The sequence below is a fragment of the Sus scrofa genome, chromosome 2 (assembly GCF_054392235.1).
Source record: "Sus scrofa isolate SSC_HxYL_T2T_F1_AM1 chromosome 2, Sscrofa_HxYL_maternal_Yorkshire_Landrace_v2.0, whole genome shotgun sequence".
NCBI classification, from domain to species: domain Eukaryota; kingdom Metazoa; phylum Chordata; class Mammalia; order Artiodactyla; family Suidae; genus Sus; species Sus scrofa.
The window spans coordinates 85,953,491-85,962,976 of record NC_139384.1 but is presented as its reverse complement, the minus strand read 5'-3'; the positions used below and the strand labels follow the sequence as shown (position 1 = coordinate 85,962,976).

General features: G+C 55.2%; 1 long non-coding RNA gene across 1 annotated transcript; it reads right to left on the bottom strand.

Moving 5' to 3' along the window:
• Positions 1–4,369: 4,369 nt before the first annotated feature.
• Positions 4,370–8,424, bottom strand: LOC146405538 (uncharacterized). The gene is made up of 2 exons (XR_014837809.1): positions 8,313–8,424; positions 4,370–4,571 (listed from the first exon to the last, which is right to left on the bottom strand). It is a non-coding gene; the product is annotated as an uncharacterized LOC146405538 (long non-coding RNA).
• Positions 8,425–9,486: the final 1,062 nt, after the last annotated feature.

Sequence of the window (9,486 nt, the reverse complement as noted above, 5' to 3'; positions counted from 1 at the left end):
GGAGATGGGGCCAGAAACGGCCTTTCTGAGGAAGTGGGCTAAGACTTGAGGATGAGGAGAAAGCAGCCTGCCAGGGCTGACTAGGAAACCTGCCTGCAGGGAAAGGGACTAGCCTGTGCAAACACCGCAGAAGGGACAAGGCTGGGGGGCAGAGCCAGGCCTTCGCCCTCTCTGGGCCTCGTATTCACATCTGTAAAATGGCAGAATCACAGGCTATTTTTAAATGGCACAGCAGGTGAACTCAGCTTGGCCTGGCACAGGGTAAACTCCCAGAGATGGGAGCTGAGTTCCAATCGCCACCAGCAGACTGGGCTGTCTCCCCTCTCACGCTAGGGGCTCCTGGAAGGCAGAAGTCTCCCTGAGGATGAAAAGGAGTCTCTGTCATCAGACTGAGCCCTTTCTGAGGCCAGGGGTGCTGTCCCCAACCACAGACCACAGATATCCAGGGAGCATCCTTCATTCTTACCTGGGAGGTGGGACCTTCTTATTCCTATCTTGTGTGTGTGAAAAACATGAGGGTCCTTTGTTAAGTCAGTCAACAAACACATATTGAGAGCCTGCTGTGGACAGTGTTCTAGGCGTGGGGGCTCAGCAGGGAACAAAACAGAGGAAAAACCCCTTGCCTCGTGTTGATACCTGACCTGTGTCAGTAGATGAGTAAGCAAAAGTGTACAAAAGCCCTATCAAATGTATTGAGCATCTAGGACATGCCAGGCATCCTTCCAGACACCCAGGGTAGGTGGAGAACAGATTCCTGCCCTCTTTGAATTCATCTGGACAAGGCAAGATTGCAGTTTGAAAATTGTGGCATTATGTGTGTGTGTACAAAGAGGAGCTTAGGTGCCAGTGATTGGGGAACAGAGGGAACTTATTCATCTGGGGTGTCTGGGAGAGACCCTTTGGAAGAGGTAACACTGGAGATGAGATTGGAAGGTTAAAGATGGGCAGCAATGGGCAGGGAGGGGCAGAGAAGTCCTGAGGATAAAGATATGAGTGTGGGAGGTCCCATTGTAGCTCAGTGGGTTAGGAACCTGACTGGTATCCACAAGGATGCAGGTTTGATCCCTGCCCTTGCTTGGCTGGTTAAGGATCCAGTGTTGCTGTGAGCTGCAGTGTAGGTTGCAGATGTGGCTGGCTCAGATCCTGTGTTGCTGTGGCTGTGGTGTAGGCTGGCAGGAGCATTCAGCCCCTGTACTGGGAACTTCCATTTTTTTTCTATAAAGAAAAAAAATGAGTGTGTGTGTGTGTGTGTTACAGGGAGTGAGTACTCGATGGCCATCAAGATAAAATCCAAACTCCTCCCTCTTCCCACAAGGTTCTGTGCCCCTTCACCTTCACCCTCGTTCACTCTGTTCCAGCCATACAGGTCTCCTTGCTGTTCCTCCAACTCACCTGGTACAGCCCTGCCCCAGGGCCTTTGCACTTACTGTTCCCTTTATCTGGAATGCTATTCCCTTGCTTCTCATCACCTCCTCAGAAAGGCCCTTCCTGGCCACCCATCCAAGCAGTGTTCACCCACTTCACCCTGTTATTCTCAAATGCTGCATCCTATTCTCTCTCTTTCTAGGTTCTATCAGAGTTTGCTTTGTTCGTGTTTTGTTTTGACATGATTGTGTTTCTTTGTGGGCTGTTCTACTCTTTACTTGTCTCCCTCACTAGGCTGTGTAGGGACAGAGCCCCCTGTCTTGGTGCCTGCAGAGACTGGCACACAGGAAGTGCTCCATAAATGAACAGGCAGTGGAGTGAGAAGAAGAAACAGGGGATGCAGCTAAAGCCAGAAATCACTGGCCACACTCTTGCTGGAGAATTCTAAGAAACAGGGAGTTTCATAATTCCCTGATGCTGAAAGTTCATCATTCCAAGTTGTGGGAGCATCTGTGAAGTCCTTGCTCCAAAACCTTTCCAGAAGGTGCCTCGCCTCCCCTGGGAAGGCAGCACCTCCCCTCTCCGGACCACTAGTCCAAGCAGTGGTCCCCCTCCCTCATGCTCTGTTCCTTCCCACCCTGTAACTTCCCCTGGGCCTTCTCTTGTCAAAAGTTCTCCATCTCCTCAAGTTCAAAGATTCCTTCTTCATCTTCATCTTGCAGCTCTGCCCAGAGTGGCCTTTCCTCTCCCTGCTCCCACGCCCTCCTGACCTGGTTGCCCTTCCTTTCTGAGGGCTGATCTCTTTTCACGTAGCCTGGTCACCTGAATGTCACCTTTGCCCAGCCCTCTGGCTGCCCAGGCTCTAAGCCGCTGCTGTGTCCTCTTTGAGGCTTGAATCATCACCTTTGTGAAGATGGCTCCAAGCTCTGACTCTACCCCTGGTCCCTACCCCTGGGAGACCCAGCCCTGAGGGTATAGCCACTAACAAACAAATATTTCCTGGAGGTCCCCCAGGCCACTGGATGCACTGTCTTTCCCCAGATCTGTCCCTCACCCTGACAGGCCCCAGTCCACCCTGATCCCCCAGAACAGAGCATCGACCTAGTGGCGTCTTTCCCCCTCACCTGCCATGCAACCCTGCTCCACAACTCCACAGCCCCCTGCCATCACCAGCTCTTCCTCCTCTTCCATTTGGATCTCAGGCCACCTTCTCCCTCTTGTCACCTTCTGTTTGAGTCTGGGTCTGGCCCTCCCTCACTTAACTGCCTGCATGGGGAGGGGGTGCCCTTGTGATAAAGTCCCAGCTCTTTAGGCTAGCCTGAGATTCCCTGCACCACCTGGCCTGGCCCAGCTTACCTCCCTCCACCCTTTCAAACACTCTCTCTGCTCCAGCCCCACCAGCCAGATTACCTAATCTGTGTTCCTTCCCACCTCTGGGCCTCTGTTTATGTTGCTATCTCTTTCTGGAATTTCCCTCCTGCTCCTTTTCTGCCTGGAGAAAATCCATTCCTTCAAGGCCCAACCCAAATAGCACCTCTTCGAGGCAGCTCCTCCAAAAGGCCTCTCTTCCTCCACACACACGGAACAGAGACTGTCTAAAGTTGGCAGGAACATGGGTATTTATTCTATAATCCTCTCCTCCTGAGGAAGATGCTGAGGCCCTAGCAAGGAAGGGCCCAGGCCTTGCCCAGGAGGCTACCAGGCTGGGTGAGATGGAGCTGAGGACACACTTCAGGCCCATAGAGTCAGTGCCAGGGCAGAGGGAGCACTCAGGACCTAAGGGACCCAGAGCAGGAATAGGAACTCTGCCTGGTTAAGTTCAGAGGAGGCTTCCTGGTGGAGGGGACCTTCACCCACCAGTCTTTAGATCCCTCAGCCAAGCACACTCCACAGAGGAGGGTAAATACAGATTTGTGGGTTGCCTGAGAAGCCACAAAACCACACACACACACACACACACAGACACACACTCCTCTCGTGTTTGTAATCTGCCAGGAAGGAGGAGACGATTTGCTCTCTGTGCAGCAGCAGTCCCAGCTTTGAGAATTTGGGGAGGCTCAGCAGAGAGCAATCTGTGAGATGAGGGGACCCATCTCACAGGCAGATTACTTGATAACTCGCTGAAATGCCACATCCGGCCAGAGCAGGAGGCAGGGAAACGGCTGCCAGGAGTGAGTTACAGCCTGGGCAGTCTAGCACAACCTTCTCATTTCACAGGGAAGGCTTTCCCCAGCTCACTCCATGGCTTAACCCCCCACCCCTCTGGGTCTCAGTTTCCCCATCTGCAAAACCCGGGGGAGAGGCTGCAAAATTGGAGGAAGGGACTTAGCTTTTGATCTCTCCCCTCCCACTGTACAGAAAGACTCAGCCCTGGTTCCTGGCTGGGTTTTTATGATGTGGATGTGGGTGTGTTTTTTTTTTTTTTTTTTTTTTTTTTTTAAAGGAAAAAGCTGAGAAGCAGCACTGGGACCCCGGATTGCTCAGACCACCTTAAATCAGCCTCGCCGCCTCAGCTACTGTGGAAATTCCTTTCTCCGCGGTGGTTGGCTGGGCGCGCCAGCCAATCCATCCGCGGCGCTCCCACATGGGTCCATGACGTCACAACAGGCGCCAGCCAATGGGGATCAGGGAGCCCGCAACCAATGGCAGAAGGCTCTAGGATCGTCTGGGCCAATCGGAAGGCGGCGAGGCGCTCCCAGCGGGGGACGGAGAGTGTGGCTCCCCCTCCCAGAGACCCTCGTGGATGCCGGAGACTGCCAATGTTGGAGAAGGGGGTGGGGATCCGGCTGGCTTAGTATCCAAAAACAAGGAGAAGCGAGGCACCCCCTGAGCCTGGCGTGTCTACCCTTAAAAACAAGAGTCCATCAGCCAACATACTACCTTGCAAAAGCCCGGCCGGCTGGCGGGGCGACTAGCGCCTTTCGCCCTATTTCACAGATAGGTAAACTGAGGTAAAGAGACATTAAGTCACTCTGGACGCCCGGGGAAGAACAGAGATGCTCACCTAACCCCAGAGGATTCCAGCACGGCTCCGTTTCTGTCATCGGGTCGGATGGGGAGGAATGAACCCATGTGCCAGCGAAAGGAGGCAGTGGCTGGTCCCTGTGCCTCAGTTTCCCCGCGCGCGCAAGCGGGAGAGAAGTCCACGGCAAGGGTTCTTGGAAAGACTACGAGCCCCAGAAGCTCCCGCGCGGCGCCGGCCCGGTCTGTCAATCAAAGTAACGTGGGTCCCTCTCCGGCCCGCGCTCCCCCGCCCGCTGCCTCTCTCCTGCCAGCTCCCGCTCCCTCCCCGCCGGCTCCCGGCCCGGCGCGGTATAATTACAGCCCATTGATCCGACCCGGGCCGGGAAAGCGGCTCCCTCGGGGAGGCCAAGCCTTTGGCTTCCGACTTCACCAACCTCTGCCTACCGCCCCCCTAGCCGAGCTGCCGGGCCACCAGCCAGGCCTGTCTCTTCCCGCTGGCCAGGGCTCGCGGGTGACCTCTAAGCCTTGGTTCCCGCCACGGTTGGCGTTAAAACCCCCTCAGAAAAATCACACACAGGTTTCCTTACACCCTGGACCAAGGGGAGCTCTCCTGGCCTGTTCTAGCGCTCCCCTCACGTGATCTAAAGACTGGGGCATCTCTCGGGGCCCCAGTTTCCTCACCTGTGTAGTGAGATGGTTGCACAAGACTTAGTCATGAAACCGTGCTTTCTGTTGGCCCCCAGTGTGTTCCCAATTTTAGGGAAGCTGGGGGAAACCAAGCACAACACTCGGCCCCCGGAGATTGGTCACGGCTGGGATTGGGGCAGAGCCAAGAGTGTGGTGACTGCTTGGGGAGTTGGAAAAACTTCCTAGATGTGGGGGTTGGTGGTGTTTAAGCTGGGGTTCTGCAGAATGCATAGGAGTTGCCTCCTTTGAGCAGTAACTTTATATCACCCTAAACCACCCTGGAAGAAGAAAGATGGTGATTGAGGAGACTTGAGCTCTGACCAAGGCCTTGCCTTGCTGGGTGGACCTCTGAACATTCCCTGGCTGTGAACCAGAGAGTGGTAATACCCCTCTGCCTACTTTCACAAGGGTCTGTAAAGTCCCAATAGGTTTTGGCCAATGGGAAACAGGGGAAAATGCAATCAGTGGCAGGAAGCACTAGGATTGGCAGGGGGCTTCAAATTCCAGCCTCTTCCTGGGCAAGAACTGGATGGCTCAGGGGGAAAAAAAAGAGGCTTTGGGGAGTCCAGGATGGACCTGGGCTCAGTGGGTATTCTCATCTGGAAAGCAAGGTTGCTAATGGAATCTTCAAAAAAGCTCAAGCGTACAAAGTACTTAAAATAATTAATAGTAAATGCTCAGAAAGGGGTAGCCATTTGCTCTCCCTTTATGCCCCAAAGGGTCCTTCTCTCCTGGCCTCCCTTCACACTCCACAGCTGGGCTCTGCACCCACTCTCCACTCCTCTCACATCCTGGATCCTCCATTAAAATGCGAATCAGTTCCCATCCTTCCCTCTGCTCAAGAATCTTCCATAGCTCTCCATCACCCTCAGAACAAAATCCAACCTCACTACCTCTGTCGACATGATCTGACCCCCATCACCTTCCTCCTCGCACCCCCTCCCTCTCTCCTCTTCACTCACTCCCCTCCAGCCACATAGGCCTCCTGGCTGTTCCTCCAGCACACCAGGCATGGTCCTGCCCCAGTGCCTTTGCACAAGCTGTTTCCTTTGCCCAGACCATGGCTGGCACATCTCTTCCTTCCGGTCTTAGAACATTGAACATCACAATCTAGGGAGGCCTGGCCTGGCCAGCTTGGCTGCAGTAGCCCCCACCCTCCCTACCTGGTCAGCTTCTCTCATTTCCTTCAGAAGCCTCATCACTCACTGAACCCTTAAGTTTGTTTATATTTATGGTCTGTCCAGGCCCAACCCAGTGCCTGCTCCACATATGTGTTGGGAAGATAAAAAGATGAGCTTAGAGAGGTGCAGAGCTCTCCCAGGTCACCCAGCATGGTGGGCAGTCCCCCAGGACCCCTGACAATCTGGCCAGTGCTGACTCAGCCTGCATGGGTCCCCTGCAACCTGAAGCCTGGGTTCAAACCCTACCTTGGCTGCTGTGTTGCTGTGATTCTGTAAAATGGGGGTAATGACAACAGTTTTTTCATCCTGTATCATAAGATCAAACAGCTTGACAGATGAACTGACTTTAGCCATTATCATGATGTGAGGGAATATTATGAGCTGGGGGCGTGGGGACAGGGCAGAGGAGCTAGCACCCAAAAGGCATCTATTTTTAACCCCCTGGGGTCTTCTGATGGACCCCACCCCACCAATGCCCTCTCCATCTCAAGCTCTGGCATCTTGCAAGCCCTGCCTCTGACTCTCCCCTGGGGGGCTCCTTGCTGGACCCCAGACTCACCCTGCCCCCAGACACTGCACAGGTGTGGGTGGAACAGTGTGGCTAATATGAATCCTACTCCCCAGTTTCTGGTTTGCAGGGAGAACTTTTATCCTCTCTGGATCTCAGTTTGCTCGTCTGGAAAAGGGGGCTGCCCTTGGTCATGGTACACAGTGCAGGGCGATTATGACTCTGGGCTCATTGCTCCCTTCACTTGACCTTCTGTCTGATGCTCACACAGCCCCGCAAAGTAGAAGATGAGAACTTGCAGTGAATGAGGCAGAACTGCCTCCAGGCTTCTGCCCTGGGCTCCCTCTGCCTGGAACACCTCCCTCCCCCCAGCCTTCTCCCCAGGGCAGCTTCCTTCTGTCATCCAAGTCTCAGCTCAAATGTCACCTCCTCAGAGTGCCTCCTCCCATCTCCTGGCTTAAGTAGCCCCCTGTCATTCTCTGTCTCCTGCCCCTGCTGGATTTTTCTTCCTAGCACTTGACTGTTCTCTGAAATTATCTTATTTGATGGTGTATTTGTTGTCTGACTTCCCTACACTCTGTGGGTTTCCACTAGGGGTAGAAGGATCTCTGTCCTGGATCCCAGGAACCCATCACAGAGCCTGGCACACAGCCGCAGCCCAGTAAATTCAGGTTGCAGGTGGGTCTGGCTAGAGAGTGAGGTGAGGAGGAGGCGGCGCGGCCCAGAGATGCCTAGGGATCTATCCAAGGTCACACAGCGCCGTGCTCCGCGGTGGGCGCCCTGCGGCTGCGGTCCTGGGGCCCCCGAAGCCACCCCGCCGTGCGTCCCCGGCCCGGGGGCGCGAGGGGGGCGAGTGCCAGGTGGCTGTCCCCTCGCTCGCTTCCTCGTCCCCCGCGCTGCCGTGGCCCGGGAATGCACAGGTAACTGTACGGGCCGGCCCAGCGCGGCACCCAAGGGGCCAGGTCAGGCCCAGCAGGGGACCAGGAGCGTGGGCACCGCCCCTCCCCTGGCGGGGATCCTGGAAACAGAGAAGGGAGGGGGAGAAGGAAACAGAGGGGACAAAGGGGGAGGAGGGGAGGGGGGAGGGGGAAGGGAGGGAGGGTGAAGGGGGCGGAGGAGGAAGGGGCGGTGGGGGAGGAGGACGCGAGGGGGCGGAGGGTCAAGGGCGGGGGAGGGGCGGGCTTCCTGGCCTGGCAGGCGCCCAGCAACCCGGCCCAGGGGGCCTGGGTGGGTGGGTGAGTAGGAGAGGTTTGTAGGAGGAGAGTGGGGGGAACATCCGCGAGGTCGGCCGAGAGGCGGGGTTGGCGGCGAGGTGGGCACAGTAGGAGGGAGATAAGGGGGAGGAGAGAGAGATCTAGGAAGACCTTGAGAACCTAGGGGCGGAGGGAGAGAGGAAGAGAAGGAAAGATAGAGACACGGAGGGAGATAGAGACAAAGCTAGAAAGAGAGACACGCGGAGCATCGGGAGGTAGAGGGGGTTCAGAGATAGAGAAGGGCAGATTCCGGGAGAGACCTTCAGAGCAGAATGCTTGGCAGTGGGCAGGGGGTTGGGGGTGCATGCAGCTCCCTCCTGCAGCTCCTAAAGTCAGAAAACATCTTGGCCCTACCTCTGTCTCCTCTCCAGCCTGGCCCCTCTGCATCCACAGATCTTGCTCATCCTGCATCTGGCTGCGCTCCTCCTGGGCTCAAACACCTTCCAAGGCTCCCTGCAGCCTCCCCCCTGCCCCCTCCCAGTCTACAGGCTCCAGAGCCTTGCGGGGCTGGCCCAGGTCCACCCATCCTGTGGGCTCCTCTGCCATTTTCTTTCTCCCTATATCTTCACTGAATACCTACTGTGTGCCAGGCAGGAGTCTAAGCCCTGGTGATTCAGGGGTGGCCAAAACAGACCAAACCCCCATTGTCTTGGAGCTCATCTCAGAGTGGGGAAAAGCAGAGGACAAGGGAATATTGTTGACCTAAGTTGTTCCTAGAGATCAATCCTGTGAAGATAAAGCAAGCAGGAGAGAGGGGGTAGTGATGACGGGGAGTGGGGTGGCTGTAGAAACAGTGTGTTCCAGGCAGAAGGAAAGGCCCAGAGGTAGCCCCCTACTTGGTCACCCTCAGACAGGGAAAAAAGGCCAGTTAGAATGAAGGCTCTGATCAAGGGGCAGGGCCACAGATCTGTCCACCTGCCCAGGGTCCAGAAGTTCTTCCTGCTCTTTCTACCCAAAATGGCTAAGATCTGGATCTTCCCATATCAGAATCCTGGTTCTGTGGCCATGTGCCCCTAGGCGAGTCACTTTGAGTCTCAAGCCTCAGTTTTCTTATCTGTAAGATGGTCCTTCCTTCAACAGGCATCTTCAAGAATTAACTGAGAGCTACAGCTGAAGCCCTGAGCCAAGGCCAGAGAGCATAATAGATACTCAGCACATGGCAGCTGTTTCTGGCTTCTGTTATGCTTGTGATTTGCTTTGCCTTCTCCATTATTTCCGGTTGTGCCTAGTGGGGCTGAGAGCTCTGCCAGCCAGCTCAGGGCTGGAGACCAGCTGTGGTGCCCTGCCTTGTTTTTATGACTTTAACAACTGCCTGCCCTTCCTCACGCCTCAGTTTTTCTGTCTGCACAATGGGGAGAGTCATTCCAAGGTCCTTAATTCCACCATCACTGCAGCTTCTTAGTGTTTCTACTCCAAGTTCAAGGCAAAAATATACAGACTCTGGAAGGCGGGAGTCCACCTAAATATTTCAGGCAGCAGAGGTACCTGGCCAGACTGGACTGTGAATGTTTAATGTGTCCTATCCTAG